A 16,517-nucleotide genomic window follows, 5' to 3' on the forward strand; every position below is an offset into this window, starting at 1 on the left:
GCCATGAGTCTTGAATATGCTTTGAAATGTCATCCTCTCAACAACCCTGGCAAATAGGTGCTATTATTATCTTTATGTTAGAGTGTAGGAGACGGAGGCGCAGTGGAGCTACCATATTGGCCCAGAAGTAGCACAGCTACTGTGCTTGGGGCGAGGGCAGGGGAGAAGAAAGGGGGGCCGAGGTATCCAGAACGAATCCATGCAAGGAGCTGTGCTTCGCCGAGAGCTGCACTATGAGTAGGAGTCTGTCACATGGGCAGCATTCCCAGGCGAGGGAACAAGCTGTACAGGAGCATGGAGGTGTGGGAGAAAGCTGGGCATATTCAGAGACTTCAAATATTTCAGCATCGCTGCCGATCATGTCCAGTGTGGGGAAGCTAGTGAATGGCTAGCGGGCATCTTTGTGCAGTTGGGCAGGTGACTGGTCATGCCACAGCCTCCCATGACAGAGTAGGCTTCTTTATAGAGGAGGAGAAACGGAGAGATTTGGGGCAGGGGGCGGGGAGCTCCTGAGTCACGGACAGATATTCTTGAGAGAAAAGTCATTTTGGTCCTGGTGTGAGAGATGAATTTAAGGAGGTGACGTTGAAAGCAGATGGACAGGGAAGGAACTGACAATTATTTGCCCCTCCATTCCCTATTTAACAAGGATTTATTGAGCACGTACTATATGTTAGCTGCTCCTGCAGGTGTCGGAGGCTGCAGCCCTGAACAAGGTATGACCATTGTCTCCCCTCTCGTGGTGCTTGCGTTATAGTGGGTGGAAGTAGATATCAACAAACAAGTGAATAAGAAAGTATCGAATAGTCGTAAGGGCTAGAAAGGAAATGGGTAAGGGTAGTACAGTGGACCAGGGCTTGCTGGGTTAACTAAGTTGGGTGGGAAGGGACCACTTACTAACCCGATGGCATTTAAGCCAAGAACGGATGGATGTGTTTCTGAATTATGAGGATAGAGAAGGAGGAACTGGTTGAAGAAATTTGTTAAGTAGGTTTGACAGAGCTTATTTACATCTGGGTTGAGGAGCACACTAAGCTCTCTAACGGGGGCAACAAGTAAAAGGCAGCATAGTCCAGAGGTTAAGTGTCTGCCTGGGTTCTGATTGCGCTTCCAAGAGCATGAGTGTGATCTTGGGCAAGCCATGTCACCTGTGTGCCTCACTCTCCTTATCTATAAAATGGGCGTGATAATAATTCATACCTTGTAAGTTGTTGGAAAGAGTGTGTGTGTCTATGACAATCAGCATAGAATAGTGCCTGGCACATGGCTAGTATTATATTGTGCTTGTTCTTACTATTAATATTATTACTAGAACATTGGGCGAAGGGGGAAGAGTTCAAAGAGCGGGGCGGGTGGGGAGTTTTTTTTTTTTTTTTAAAGATTTATTTATTTATGATAGACATAGAGAGAGAGAGAGAGGCAGAGACACAGGCAGAGGGAGAAGCAGGCTCCATGAGCCCAACGTGGGATTCGATCCGGGTCTCCAGGATCGTGCCCTGGGCCAAAGGCAGGCGCCAAACCGCTGCGCCACCCAGGGATCCCTGGGGAGTTTAATTTAGACAAGTCGAGCATGTCGATGGAGAGATACACAAGCCAGTTGGCTATACCTGTTTGAAGCTCCAGAGGCAGAACTAAGACTACTTGTTTGGAAATGAGAATGTAGTTGAGGCAAGAGCCTTAGGATTAGTGGGATGTACCCGGAAGGCAAAGGAAGAAGGCATTTGCAAGAGATTGCCCCCGGAAGCTGGGAAAAGTAGGAGACAGAAATAACAGGTGCAAGAAGGAAGAATCAAAGAGGATAGAGACAGGTAAAGTAAGCCCCAAACAGGATTTTTTTTTCTTTTTTTAAGATTTTATTTGTTTATTTGAGGGAAGGAGAGGGAGAGAAAATCTGAAGCGGACTCTGCATTGAGCACAGAGCCCGATACTGGGGCTTCATCCCACAGTTGCAAGACCATGACCTGAGCCGAAGCTGGGAGTCGGACTCAGAACTGTGCTACCCAGGCGCCCCCACCAAAAACAGAGCTTCTCCAGTGACAATTAGGAGGTCACCAGTAACCACAGAGCCATTTTAGAAGGGAGTATGTGAGGGGAGGAAGAAGAGGTCAACCAAGGAGAATTGATTCTAGGAGTTTCCCTGGGAGGAGGAGATGATACGTAGAGAAGGCCCAGGTGGTTGGGGAGAATTTTTTTTGTTTTGTTTCAGTATTCAGAGACAAGCACTTTTTAAATTTGAAGTAGAAACCAGTAGGTCAAGGGTGTGAATTTCAGAGAGGATGTGGTTCGTTCGTGTGCTCAACAAACACCAGTTGTGCTGTAGCTGCTCACTAAGTTTCCAGTCTGGTGGAGGAGATGGTATGAACGTGACTGAGGTTATGATTTAGGAAGTACAAACCTGGACGTGTGCATGAGAGGAGGGGTTCCATGTGTATCAAAGAAACTGGACCCAGCCAGGCCAGAGGGCAGAGGGGGTGAGGGGAGGGTGGAGTGGTTGTGCTAAGACCATGAAGCAGAGGATGTGAGATGGAACGGGCAGGAGCTTGGTTGGCCATGACAAGGCCTTGAGTCTTTATGCTGAGAGCATCAAGAAACTATTGAAAGCCTTTTTTTTTTTTTTTTTTGAGAATTTATTTATTCATGAGAGATGCAGAGAGAGAGGCAGAGACACAGGCAGAGGGAGAAGCAGGCTCCATGCAGGGAGCCCAATGTGGGACTCAATCCCAGGACCCTGGGATCATGCTCTGAGCCCAAGGCAGACGCTCAACCACTGAGCCACCCAGGTGCCTTGCCACTGAAAGTCTTTAAGGGAGTTGACAGCATCAGATTTTCATTCTGAAGATTGCAGCATGGAGGGAGGGTGGAGGCGGCCCTGGTAAATGTGGAGAGAGAGCAGCTGGGGCAGCTTGGAGGCTACTACACTAGAGTCCAGTTAAAGGATATTGGTGGCTTGGACTTGGGATGGTGGTCATGGGAGAAGAAAAAAGAAAGAAAGAAAAAAAGTAGATGAATTCAGGGTACATTTAGAGGATTAAAATGTCCAGGACATGGTGTTGGATTGGATTTAAGGTGTGAGAGAGAGGGGCTGGTTCTTCAGAGTTCATTCTGGGATTCCGACTTGGTCAGCTGCCTCAACTACTGAAGACCAGGAAGCAGGGTTTCGGAAGAGGCAAGGAAAGGTCTTGATCACAGGTGGGAAGACTGGCCTTGAACAGATCATAAGGGATGTGGATGCAAGTCTGTTCACATGCGACGTGGTGGCGAGACGAGAAGGTTAATAGCAGCAGGATCTCTTTTCTCCCTGTGATGGGAAATAGGATTAGTCCCTAAGATCAAGGGGGAGGGGGGAGGGAATGAGAATGGTGTGAGCTTTGGGTGTAATTAATTTGGGGATTTCTTGCGGCACCCTTTCTTCCACCTAGCTTAAAAGACATTCACGACTTCACGGGTCCCACTGGAACTCACCCTCGTTTCTTCTGGTCGGGGTAGGGAGGGCACGTTTCGTTGCACCTGTGCGTACAGGTGGGGTGGTGGGTTGGGGTTCATTCTGTCCAGGACTTGCCCTGTGGCATGCACTGTCTGGTCCACTTCTCTGTGTCCCCGCCAGCCCACGAGACCCTGGAGGTCAGAAACTAGGTCTCGTCTGTCTGGCACAGAGTAAGTGCTCAGCAGATGCGTGTGGCCTTCATGAGTGAACACCTGGAGCAGGCAAGGTAATGGAATTTGAGGTCAGAGGGCAAGCGTCTGGAGTTGAAGGAAGACCCGAGTGCAGGCTCACTGATTTCAGCTCAGGTCTAGCCACCTGGACCGAGACGCTTTTCGTTCGGCTTCCTTTGTTCCAGAAATTGTCCCCAGAGAGCACATTTCCAGGGCACTCTAGCTCCATCCGCCTACCCGGCCCCTGACGTCCCGTGGCTGCTCAGGTGACCTCTCCAGTCAGCTCCCTGGCCACGAGGAAGGAGCCCAGTGGCAAACCCTCTGGGAGCCGCTCCTGCCAGGCCCACCCCCCCTCGAGCCCCGGCGGCTGACATCACAGGCAGGTAGAGCTCCGTCCTCCTTGCCTGAGGACAGAGAAGAGGAGGGAACTCACCCAGGGCCCAGAGCACCGCCAGATGTTGGAAGATGGAGGCGGGCTCTGCGTGGAGCTGTGGCTTGGGCCGAAGCCAGGGGGGATCCTGGTAACTCGCAGCCCCGGCCTCTCCCGCCCCGGGCCCCCCACCTGCCTGTGCTTTGGATGGAACATCAGGGCGGGGAGGGCCGGTGCGCATGAGCTCCGGTGGGCAGCTGCTGGAGCGAGCCCCCGGCCCCTGACGTCCCCACTGCCATGTGGCGGGCCCTGCCCTGAGCCCAGCATGGTACAGAACCTGCACTCCGAGGCGGTCTCCTGCAGCACGGCTGTCAAGCAGGCCTGTCACTACCACGTCTCCTCCCTGAGGAAGAAGCTGTCCTTTCTCCGAGCCAAGTAGGTGACAGGGGGGGCCCCTGGAGATTGGAGCGTGAGGCCCTGGCCCTTGGGCTGGCCGGGGGTGGCCTGGGGGCTCTCTGCAGAAGCAGGAGCGCTTCTGGGGCTGGCTCCCATGTTTGGGGCTGTTGTAGTTCTTTGCCAGGCAGGTGACAGGTCCTCAAGAGGACGGAGGAGGGGGGATCTGTTGCAGGAGGCGAAGGTGTAGGGGGTAGAGGGGTGCAGCCCGGCGAGGCTGTGTGGCCCTTTGTCGGAATGGATGGGGGGCTTGACTGGGCCTTACTGTGTGCTGCCAAGGAGGTTCCTGGCTCTCCTGGTCCTTCGTACCGGCCAGAGATGATTTTCCTCTCTCAGGGTCAGTTACCTCAGTTGGCAAAGAGCTCGGAGGCCCCAAGAGAAAGGTGCCGTGGAGAAGGGTGTATTCTATCCGGTGTCTTTGGGGATGTGGATAATTCTCTTCCAGTGATGGGGAACCCATGAGTGAGGTGTTGGGGTACGGATTCCATGTGTTCCCTTCTCAGAGGTAGTCACTGGGGACTTCGCTCCACGTCCAGAGGTCTGCCGAGACGCCAGGCGTGGGCCCCGGTGACAGGCAGAGGGGAGCAGGTGTCCTGGAGGAGAAAGAGGTTCCAGCCCCCAGGAGGGAGCTAAACTCAGAGGCTGGTGGGCGTTGGAGGGGGGGTGGGCGTGTGAGCTTACGGGCAGGTTTCTGGGTGCCTTTTTGCAAAGAGAAATAGGGCAGCAAGGGGAAGGAAAGATGGGGTAAGTGGATGAAAGGTGGCGAGATACTGAATGGATTGCAGAAGTAGATCGGGGCTGGCGGGGTGGTGGATGATTGGATCTTGGGAATTCTCTCTCTCTCACACACTCTCTCTCTCTCTCTCTCACACACACACACACACACACATGCACACACAGGCATGGATGCCTGTGAGTGTTTAGCCATCTTTTGATAAGGGTTGTCTCCCTGGGGTGTTCTCGTGCCAGATGTGTCGAGGGCACCAACAGAGACTGAGCCCCTCGTCTCACGAGCGGCCTTGTCGGGGACGGGCCCTGCAGGTTAGGTGAGGGCAGAACGAGGGTCCCCCGACGCTGTGGTGCAGTGCTGGTGGCAGAGGCTGCCTCCCCCTGGGGTCCCGGGGAGCTCAGCAGCTTTGAAGACCTGGTGACCTTCGGGTGGGCTCTGGCTCTACCGCTCACCGGCCGTGGTGCTCTCACCAAATCATCCCATCCTCTTCAAATGTTTCCTTCCTTAGGAGCGGAGGCCATTGTGTCCACTCTGGAGGCTGCTGGGGGGGGGGGGGTCACACTGAGATGGAATGGAGAAGGTCTCAGCCCTGGGTCTGACACGGGGAGGGGTGGTGTTTTTGTCAGCAGACGGTAGCCTGGGGCGAAGCCTGCTCTCCAGTAGGTGGAAGGGGGGTTGTGAGCTGCTGAGATCTGTCTATCTGTCTGTCTCGTCAGTCGGTCGGAGAGCTTGATGAGGGTAAAGCACGAACGAGTGCCAGTGGCCAGGCGAGGCCAGTCACGTAAACCCCGGTCCTCACCATCCCAGCTTATTTCTTTCTTAAGCACTAATCACGTTGTCACCGTATTTATGTGTTGACCTGCTTGTCACGTGTCCCCCACTAGGCCCGAAGCTCCTGAGAGCAGGGGCTGCTGGCTTTGCCTCATTCACCAGCGTGTGCCTGACGCACGGGAGCGCAGCGCCCGACACACAGCAGGTGCTCAGTAAAGCTTTGTTAAATGAGTATTGAGCACATGAATCCTGGGATCTTGTGACTGTGCCCCAAAAGGGGGGCTGCTGACTAGCCCTTCTGTGTCTATTCATCTTGGTGACGTCCTCATGGTCATGGTTGCAGGTTTGTGACTGCCGCTCAGGTGGCCTCCTTCCTCGGATTCATAGACCTCTATGCTTAGTGGCTGGCATGGCCCGGGGCAGCCTGCACGCCTGGCGTTGGAAGAGGAGAGAGAAGAACTTATTTTAGGTCCGGGCAGAGAAGCAAGTAGGTGCTCCTGCCTCCCCCCACCCCCCTTCCCCAAGTTCCCAGTGTGCAGGCCCGGCTGCTTCTGGTGTTGTCAGCAGAACTGTCCGCAGGTGTAACCATCACCTGCTCTGCGTTTCTCCTACTGCAGCATTTCTCCTTTCCTGCCTGAGAAAGGGGGGTATTAATTATAGCTCAGCAGACGGCGCAATCTCTGCTGATGCCGTAGTTGGGAATCTAGATTTGGACAACTGGCAGGCAGATGGTAAACCCTCATTCCCTAGCTTCCCCGCCTCCTGCCGGGAGAAATCCCATCCTCCTACCAGCCTACCAGCTGGGGTGGAGAAGGAATGTGAGTGGGTGACAGCTCGGTGGGGGGATGGGGGTGGTGGGGGTGCTCAGGCGGAGACTCCGCCTCCGGCTTGCCCTGCTCTGCATATTACTGATGAATAATATGAGCTCAGAACACCTGTTTGCAGAGACCACGCCCGCTTTCCCATCTAGGCTATAAGTCATGATCCCAGCAGTTGATACTCTAGCTTGGTTGCAAACCCTTGTTGGTAAAAAAATTTTGAGTTATTTCCACTAAAAAAAAAGTATATATATATTTATACACGCACACATATGCATAAATATGTACATGTGAATGTATTTATATACATGCACTGCTGTACTAAATATTTTGCTTATTATATAAGCAGACATTTTAAAAGGATGAGATAAAATGAAATCTAAATATATATGAGTTCCAGAGACGCCTGGGTAGCTCAGTGGCTGAGCGTCTGCTTTGGTTCAGGGCGAGATCCTGGGGTCCAGGATCGAGTCCCACATCGGGCTTCTGCGAGGAACCTGCTTCTCCCTCCGCCTCTCTCTGTGTCTCTCATGAATAAATAAATAAAATCTTAGTATATGTGCTGCCGAAGCGAGCACAATATGAAATCTTAAAAAGATATGTGCATAGGAATTCTAATTCTTTCTTCCTGCATTGCACGAGTAAGCATTCATGACCCTTCTGGGGAGACCAGGAGACAGATTGAGAAGGAGAGAATAGACCCCAGTGACTCAGGATCACATGCAGGGCTTGACCAGTATGCAGATTCCTGGGCCCCCTCTGTCCAGTTCTGAGTCACGTGGACTGGGCTGGGCCCAGGAATTTGCACAGGTAACAGGCGTCCCAAGCAATTTTGCCGCAGGGGCTCTCTTGAATCATGCTCTGAGAAACATGCCCTGTGTCCCTGCTCTAGCTAGCGTCAAGTACACAATTTAATATAGTAAATAGTAATGGGACAGCGAGAGCCCAGTGTCCTGTTCCTGGGCTGTGGCATCCCTTTTAGGGAACTGCTGGCAGACCCCTGGCGCCTTTTTATGCCCAGCCCTCAGAGACAGTGGTATCAGTGCATCGCTTCTGCTTTCCCTTCCCTGTTTGCTGCATAGCCCAAGAATCCCTGTTCTGCAGCAGGGAGAAAGGTGGGAAGGGTGGGGATATGTAAACTTATCATTTCGTCTTATCTGTCACCAACTTTCCAGATTGCTCAATGCTTCTTTTCTTCTAACCTTCTGGCAGGTGAGCCCTAAGAGTTCACTGCTGGCCCCCATCCCACTTCACAAATACCTGGTCTGAAGGTTAAAGTCTCTCATTGAAATGCAGAAAAAAAAAAAAGAAAAGAAAAGAAAAAAAGAAAAAGAAAAAGAAAAAGAGAAAAAAAAAACAGAAAAAAGAAATGCAGAAAAACCCCTTGGAAACCCCAGAGCACATGGTCCAGAGATTGGAACAGGGGCTGAATGAGTGGACAGTGACTGAGTACTGCCCCACCTGGCCCTCAAACCCAAACACAGAAGCTCCTTCCCTTGTGTCTTTGTTAGGTGAGCTGGACAGGTAGGTCAGCCAGTAGAATTGAGGGCTAGACTTTGAAACTCTTGAGTTTATTTATTTTTTTTTTAATTTTTTTTAATTTTTATTTATGATAGTTACAGAGAGAGAGAGAGGCAGAGACACAGGCAGAGGGAGAAGCAGGCTCCATGCACCGGGAGCCCGATGTGGGACTCGATCCTGGGTCTCCAGAATCGCGCCCTGGGCCAAAGGCAGGCGCCAAACCGCTGCACCACCCAGGGATCCCTCTTGAGTTTATTAATGTGACCCCGGGACAGACTTGTTGGGGAGGGGGGAGAGCCACAGAGTGAACAGCTGGACTGGTTTAACTCCTTTCCCTGTAGAAGTGAAACACCCATATTTCCTTTTTTTTTTTTTTTTGGCATCATAAACAATGAATGAGTGGACCTGCATGGGGCCAAGAATGTCTGTCGGTTGTCCTTATAAATAAGGTGGGTGGAGCATCGATCTACAGAAGATCTACCTACAGATCCCCGGAGGAGAGATGTAAGAAGGCTGATGCTCTCTGCTCCTTCCTCATTAGTGAATTTGTTCTCCAGTACCTACATCGGGTGTTTACCTGCCTCTCTCTGAATAACTTCCACAGTGGGAAACCTGCTAAGGAAATTAATTGGGGGTTTCGGTCAGTAAAGAAAACTTTGAGTTATGGGAAACTACAGAAAATGTACACAGATGAGGAGCAAATCCAAAGCAACACAGAATGTCTGTGTACTTACTTTGTGGGCACAATACAAGTTCTGAGGTATTATTATGTTATTTTGAGTCTGTTATGTGTTCAGCACTGTGCTTTACGTGTGCTTTCTTACTTCGCTGTAACAGCAGGCCTGTAGGAACCTAGATTGTCCACCGTCCTTCCTTCCAAGTGACAGATCTGATACTCACCTCCAGAGGTCAAGTTTTACGTGCAGCCTTTTATGACTTCCCCTTGAGAAAGCGTTCGTGTGGCAATTGGGACCCTTGGGGCCCAGTGCTGAACCTTCTGCTTTTCCTCATGTCGGATGGATCTTGCTTCACCAGCTTCCTGCACCGGAAGCTCCAGATTCGGACTGTCTGGGCGAGTCTGTTAGTGAAGACGATCTGTTGTAAAGCTTCAAGCCGGTGGAACAGGAGACAGATTGATGAGGAGAGAATAGACCCCAGTGATTCAGAATGATCCAGTTAAATATGCCTGAGAGTCAAATTGTTTGTTTGGGTTTTTGTTTTGTTTTAATGTTTCCTCTTCCTTGTTGATTCTAAGTACTGTAGGCTTTTTTTTTTTTTTAAAGATTTTATTTATTTATTAGAGACACAGAAAGAAAGACACAGGCAGAGGGAGAAGCAGACTCCATGCAGGGAGCCCGATGTGGATTCTAAGTACCATAGGCTTTTAACAGGCAGGTTACTTACAGGAAAGTTCCAGTACGTTTCTGATGCTTTCTTTCTGTTCATGATGATGTCTAAACTACAGAACAGAACTGTGGCCTCTCTGACCTCTCTGCAGGTACCAGGTGAAGCCTCTACAGGTGCTAGCCTGAGCTCCAAAAGTTCTTTTCCTTCCCTTGCTCTTTCTCCGTTGGGCTGGCCAGCACCCCCTGATGTCAGGGGCTCTGCTGGAGCGGAGAGTGGCCCCCTGGTCCCTCCGGAAGCTGTGACCCCGGTGTGAGGCAGCAGGCAGGGGCAGGGCCAGTGGCCTGGGCTCCACTCCTACCGTGGAGGGCAGGACCATCCACCTGGCCCAACAGCTCCCACCTCACAGGACAAGGATGCTCGGAGAAGGGACCTGCCAATGAAAAGGCAGACTTGCTGGCCAGGGGAGCTGTGCAGATGGGTTTGTATGTTCTCCTTAGACCCTCTACTCAGATTCTTCTGGGGCAGTGAGTTCTTCCTTGGACATTTTCCCCCACCTTCTTTTCTTCCCCACCCGACCCAGCTTCTGTGGCTTAAGGGGCTGGTTTTGTTTTCTGATGTGATTGCAACAGCCCTCGCGGTGGAGCCTGTATCCCTGGAGGGGGGTTGGGGCCCACAGCAGTCTGGAGAGGGTAGCAGTCCCTGGAAGCACTCCCCTTCGCACATCTCCCCTTATGTGCGTGTGCTGTCTTTGCCTCTCTCCCCCAGCCTCCGGCTGAGAATTGGCCGAGATCTATAGCTGCAACTTTCAAACTTGGTCCCGGTTCCCTAGAAGAAACCCAAAAGCAGTAGGAGATCACTCCAGTCTGGGAGACTGCCCCTCAGTTGCCTGCTTACCTTTCCCATGGCCCATTCTGGCAGCTGCTGGGGATGGGGGATGCACGTCCCCGAGCCGCTGCTCCTTGCTGCGCTGTCTGGGGCTCAGGCATCCTGTCTGGTTTCTCCCTCAGCTTCACCAGTAGTCCCTAGACGACCTCCCCAGTGGCCTGCATCCAGGGATGTTTCAGTGGCGTTCGGACAGCCCTCGCACCTTCCATTCTCTGCCTCTGCAGCACAAGGGATGGTGTGTGTGGGCACCGTGGAAATGCGTGTGGCTCCCATTTACCAGGCACCGCAGTGTCATTGCCCTTTGCCCCCTCTCCCCTCACTGCAGTCCCCTGCTCAGTTAACCCTGTGGCTTCTTAGACATTTCTCACCCTGAATGGCTGTGAAAGGCTCTGAAGTGCTCTCTAGGCTGGCTGTAGGTCTAGGTATGGGTGTAGGTAGGGAGGAAACCCCCAAAGCCCAAAGCGGGGGCCAGAGGGTGGGGAGGGGGAGGTCAGGGTTGGGGGGTGTTGTACGAGCACGATCTGCCTTATGCGTTGGTGACCCTTTTCATTTTCCAAGTACTTGGACAAATCTGTCATTTGAAAGTACAGCACAGGCACCAGCTGCTGGCTGGAGGCGGTCTCATTGGGCCTGGAAATGGCAAGGAAGGGAAAGGCTCGTGAAACCAGAGCGGTGGTGCTGGCTTCGTAGGAGCACCAAGTGCAGATGGAGGGAGATTGGAGGACCTCACGGAATTCCCATTGTTCCCAAACCCCTGACTGCCCTTAAGGTAGGAAGACAGCTTTGCTTTAGTTAACACTTAGTGACTCTTCCTGGTGTGTATAGGGCACTGGGCTCTCATTGAAATTTTCACCATTTTGCTATGTAATGGTATGACTGTTACCTCCATTTTATAGATTAGAAAACTGAGGCTTAGCGAGGTTTGGTAACTTGGGTAAGATCACACTGCTCTGATGTGACTGTAGCTCTGAACCCCTATGCAGCACCGCCCCATCCAGCTCTAGAGGCTGCGGTTGAGGGGTATCACTGATACACCTGTGAGGTCTCAGGAATTGCCGGTTGCTGAGGGAGGCAGGCCTCCCTTTGCCTGTCTTGTTGCTTTACCCTGAGGAATTTAGATGCAGAAGGGGGCTGATACCAGCAGAGACCCTCAGGAGGGTTACATGAGATAGGAGCTTCCCTCAGCAACCGCTGACGGGCTGGCCCTGGACTCTTACTGTTCTTTGATGGCTTTTTGCTCCCCCAACCCCCCCACATGCCCCCCCTTAGTGTCCACAGCTGCTCAGCATCCCTGCAAGTGTCTCTGGTTGTAGTTCTTGTGCCCATTCCTTTTCTGCCCCTTTTCTCCCCCGGTCCCCCAGTTTTTTCCCTTTTTTTAAAAATAAATTTTTTTAAACTTTATTTTTTTATTTTTATAAAAGATTTTATTTATTCATGAGAGACAGAGAGAGAGGGAGAGAGAGAGAGGGAGGCAGAGACACAGGCAGAGGGAGAAGCAGGCTCCGTTCAAGAAGCCCGACGTGGGACTCAATCCCAGGTTTCCAGGATCAGGCCCTGGGCTTAAGACCACCCTAAACCGCTGAGCCACCCAGGGTGCCCTAAAACTTTATTTAAATTCAACTTGCCGACATATAGTTTAACCCTTGTCCCCCATTTTCATGTCTTTAGTCATCTAAACAAAGCAGGTGGGTTTGTGTCCATCGGGCCTCTGCCATTGTCAGCTCTGCAGGGGACATAAAATTTTGTGCTCTGGGGGGAGGAGAGGTCACCTGGATCTGGGGAAGACAAGGGGCAAAGCGCTGAATAATAGAAAAAGAAATATGGAGCACTTAAGACACAATTTTAAGCACCTTATATATGCTCTCTTCACGTAGCCTGAGTTGAGTACCATCCCTGCCTTGCAGATGCCGACTGGGGGCACAGAGAGGCTAAGTAACTTGCCCGCGGTCACACAGCCGGTGGGCAGTTGAGTCAGAATTCATACCCGAGCAGAGTGGCTTCGAGAGGCATCCTGGGCAGCAGGCCCGACTGTGGGAGAGAGGAGAGGTCACCTTCCAGCCCCTGAATCACGACGTGCAGGGTGGTGGGAGCACACACACACACTCAGTCCTTGTCCCCTTCATCTGCTTTTCATTCTCCCTTCCTCTTTCTTTTTCTGTCTCTCCTCTCGAGAGAGAAGCCGTCATCTTCGGTACACACGGAGCAAGGACATCAGGTGACCTTTCAAGGTCTTCGCATTTCTGGGCTCCTTGTCATTTGCGAACCTGTCCCTGCTCCATCACCGTCCCTTCTGTCTACAGTCAGACTCCAGGGAGGAGGACTGGTGCCTTTCTGGCAAAGTTTGTGGCCTCGGGGCAGGCAGAGCCATCAGGCGGGGGCTGGGGACCGGTGCAGAGGGCTGAGTACCAGTGCAGAGGGCTGGGGACCGGTGCAGAGGGCTGCGCCTGGCCCTGGGCCCGGAGAACTACACCTCCCATGGTGCAGCGGGGCGCGGGCCTGCGGGCTGCACACAGCCCCTCCCACCGGGGCCGAGGAGGAGGCTCTCCCTCCAGGAGCAGGTGCATGGCCAGCCTCCTCCGAGCTGTGTGTGCGGAGCTGGGGGCCTGGACTTCCCACCACACCCTACCCGACCTCTGCCAGAACTCACTCTAGCCTCTCCTCAGGTATCCGGGTTTTAAACGTGTTACATAAATACCGTGATTAAGGAGTTAGAATATAACACCTGGGGTAAAGTAATTAGTGTGAATGATCCCCCTGGAGAGGAAACGATGTCATGATAAATGACACCGCAAAGAGCTCCCTGCCCTTCCATCCCCCTCTCCGTCTCTCTATCCATCTTTCCATCTATTCACTAAATATTAGGCAAAGTGGAATGAAACAAAGTTGCAGAAGAGGAAGCTTCTGGGTCTCTCGTTCAAAGAGTAAATGAGTAGGCTAGAGGAGTTATTTATTCTATGAGGAATTATTTACATGGATTCCCCTCTGGTTAGCAGAGGTGTGGGTCCAGCGGCTTCTTAATTAGATCCCCTGCATCACATTTTGTTCCCTTTATTCCTTTCAGTGGCTTCTTTTCTGTCTTTCCTCCTGGAATCATCTTTGGACTCTGGGACATACTCCTTCTTCCCTTTCTCATTGAAACCGAATGTTATGCCCCTGTCTCCTGCCCTGCCCTGCCCCGCCTGTGCGTTGTCCGTCCTGCAGCTAGCAGCTCTCTCCCCGCGGCAGGAGTTCAGGATGTAGAAAGTGCTTTGTAGAACACACATGCGTGCTTCTGGCCTAGCTGCCCTCCGAAACCCTGTCCTCTGTGTGCACCATCCGGGGCTGTGTGACGGTTGGGCGCCGTGAAGAACTGAGGTGCTTGGTCATTCGGGAGATCGGATGGAGCCCTGTTAACACGGGTCTGATTCCCGCATGATTTTGATGAAACAGAACATCCTCCTTCGTGGGTACTAGCCTTCTGCTCTCCATCTGTTTGTGCACTTGACTGTCAGCCCAGGAACAGAGAGGACCGCAGGCCAGAGCGATAGCCAGAAGGAACGTTACAGGCCTGTGAGCAGAGATGACATGTGTGGAACTGGCACAGGCCACACACTTTTGGGTTTTTTGTGCGGGCTCTGAGGGGATACCTCTAGTGCCATCCTAGCAATGCCCCACACCCTATTCAAGTTGATTGTATCTAGAACCATGGGACAGTGAGTTAAAGAAAACCAATTCATTGGCCTAAATGCTATATTCTACTACTTTTACACTTGTCCTTTCTCATTTGGTTTTATGGAACTTTTGTGCCCCTTGGATAATAGAGTGAGATGGGGTAGGTAAGGGAGACACGATCTACTCAGTGCTTATGGTGGCTAGAACCAGGAACACATGTCTTTCCTCCCTTCATTTTTTTTTAAGATTTTATTTATTTATGAGAGACACAGAGAGAGAGGGAGAAGCAAGTTTCTTGGGAGGAGTCTTATGCGGGACTTGATCCCAGGACCCTGAGATCACAACCTGAGCTGAAACCCCAATTGGAGGCTTAACTGCTTTGAGCTACCCAGGAGCCCCTGATGATTCTTTTTCAAAGCTGTTTCCATTGGATGCAGGAGATTTGCTAAATGTATACACCAACCTCTGGATATGCCCAAGATTTTTTTTTTTTTTTTGCCCTTTGTCTGATAATGCATTTTCTTGCAGTTTGCCATCTTCTTAAAAAAAAAAAAAAAAAAAAAAAAAAAAAAAAAGGAAGGGGGTCCCCCAGGGAAATATTAAATTAATTGAGGTTTTTATCTGCTCTGAGTCTGTAATAATGGGAACAGGAAGGGGGACACGTGGAGCTGGGAGAGATGAATTGGTGGGCGATGTTGCAGCACAGTGTTCAGTGGCAAGGGATTTGGTGACGGTGCATCCAGGTTTGAATCCCAGCTCTTACTGTGCTGTGTGACCTTGGGTAAGTCACTGAAAGTCTCTGAATCTCAGTTTAATTATCTCTGAAAGGGAGAACAACTTACCTCACATGGTTCCTGCGAGTATCAAATGAGGCAGCAGATTTGAAAATGCCCTGGAGCACCAGACAAATGGGAGTGTGGCTGTCACTGTTCTGTCATTAAGGCAGATGCACAGAGTCCCTATAAACTACTAGAATGGTTGGTGGTGTCATGCTTTGGGGCCGTTCTTCCCTGCTCCGTGTGGGTCCAGCTGAATGCCCAGTTTTGTTGTGAAATCAGGCTTGAACAGAAGCGGGTAAGAGAGAAGGAAGGAAGGAAGAGGGAGGCAGGGATGGGTGAGCGATCACAGGTTCCTTGCCTTCCTATTTTAATTCTCTTACATTGTAATCTCTCTGTTTAACTGTTGCTGTGCTGGCTTTTCCTGAGCTCTGGGAGCTGGATTGGGGAGCGGCGGGGTGGGGAGTTAAACAAAGGGTATGATTTCTCCCAGGGTCTCACTTTTTTTGAGGGATGAGTCCATCTGGAATAGGGAAAGGAGTGTTGGCAGGCCTCGCTTTGACCTTTTTACTCTTCTCTGGGTCTTCGTTTTCTCATTTGAAAAGCGGAGCCAAAGCTTTAAAGTCCCTCCCACCTTTAACATTTTGTGGGTCCGAAAGCATAAGCATCAAGGAATCAAGGATCTTAACAGCAAACCCAGGTTGGCACCTTGGAGGAGCCAGTAGAGCTGGAGCTCACGGGGAAGCTGGACGATACTGACTTGCTTTTCCATAGGTTATTCTCTTTGATTGGGAGACTATCTCTAAAGATTTGGCAGGAGGGGCAGTGGTTCAGGAGAGCCCACAAGCTCATCCCTTGCTGGTTTTGAGGAGTGTTGCTCTCTTGTGTTTGTGCTGGCACCAGCACCAGCCAATGCACACAGCGAATGTACACACTGTGGTTTATCTAAGTGGAGGCTTTGCACTTTCCTTGAAACGTGAGCAGCCTGTTCCCCTCTTTGCTGTAAGGCTTGGGGTGCTCTGATCTCTTTCCCCCCCGGAGGCCTCTGGCTGACACAGCCTATCCCAGGTTGCCAGAGTAAAATGGGCCAGAGAGGAAGCTGTAGTCACTGCAAGCAGAGCGGCCTGTCCCTGCTGGGCAGGAAACCTACAGTGATGAATGGGGCCGGATGAAGTCATCCTGCTCCTCCAATCAGGCTGCTCCGAGAGAGCCAGGGGCCTCTGCAGATCCAGCCGGGCTGCCGGCTGCTCTCATGTACCTTTAGACAGAGGCTGTGAGTCTCTGGGAGTGGAGTGGGGGGGTGTGAACCGCCCGCTCCTGGCTCCTGTGTAGGCCTCAGTGAGTGTGAATGTTATTGCAAGGTGAGTGGCTTCACCCGGCAAATTCCTCTCCCCCTGCATTCTCGACCCAGCCGTGCGGGGCTCCGGCTCTGTGGCTCCGGCGTCTCCTTGCACAGCACCTCCTGCTTCCATCTGAGTGCCTGCACCTCCTTCTTGAGGTTCTCACAGCCGCCCCCACCAGCCCCCCAGCCCCCTCCCTAC

At 51.7% G+C, this 16,517-nt stretch overlaps 1 protein-coding gene across 4 annotated transcripts in view; it reads left to right on the forward strand.

The window, feature by feature from the left end:
* Positions 1-16,517, forward strand: part of GRAMD1B (GRAM domain containing 1B) — a 175,017-nt gene that overhangs the window by 54,680 nt on the left and 103,820 nt on the right. The gene's annotated exons all lie outside the window — the stretch shown is intronic.

This window comes from Canis aureus, chromosome 3 (assembly GCF_053574225.1).
Source record: "Canis aureus isolate CA01 chromosome 3, VMU_Caureus_v.1.0, whole genome shotgun sequence".
NCBI classification, from domain to species: Eukaryota; Metazoa; Chordata; class Mammalia; order Carnivora; family Canidae; genus Canis; species Canis aureus.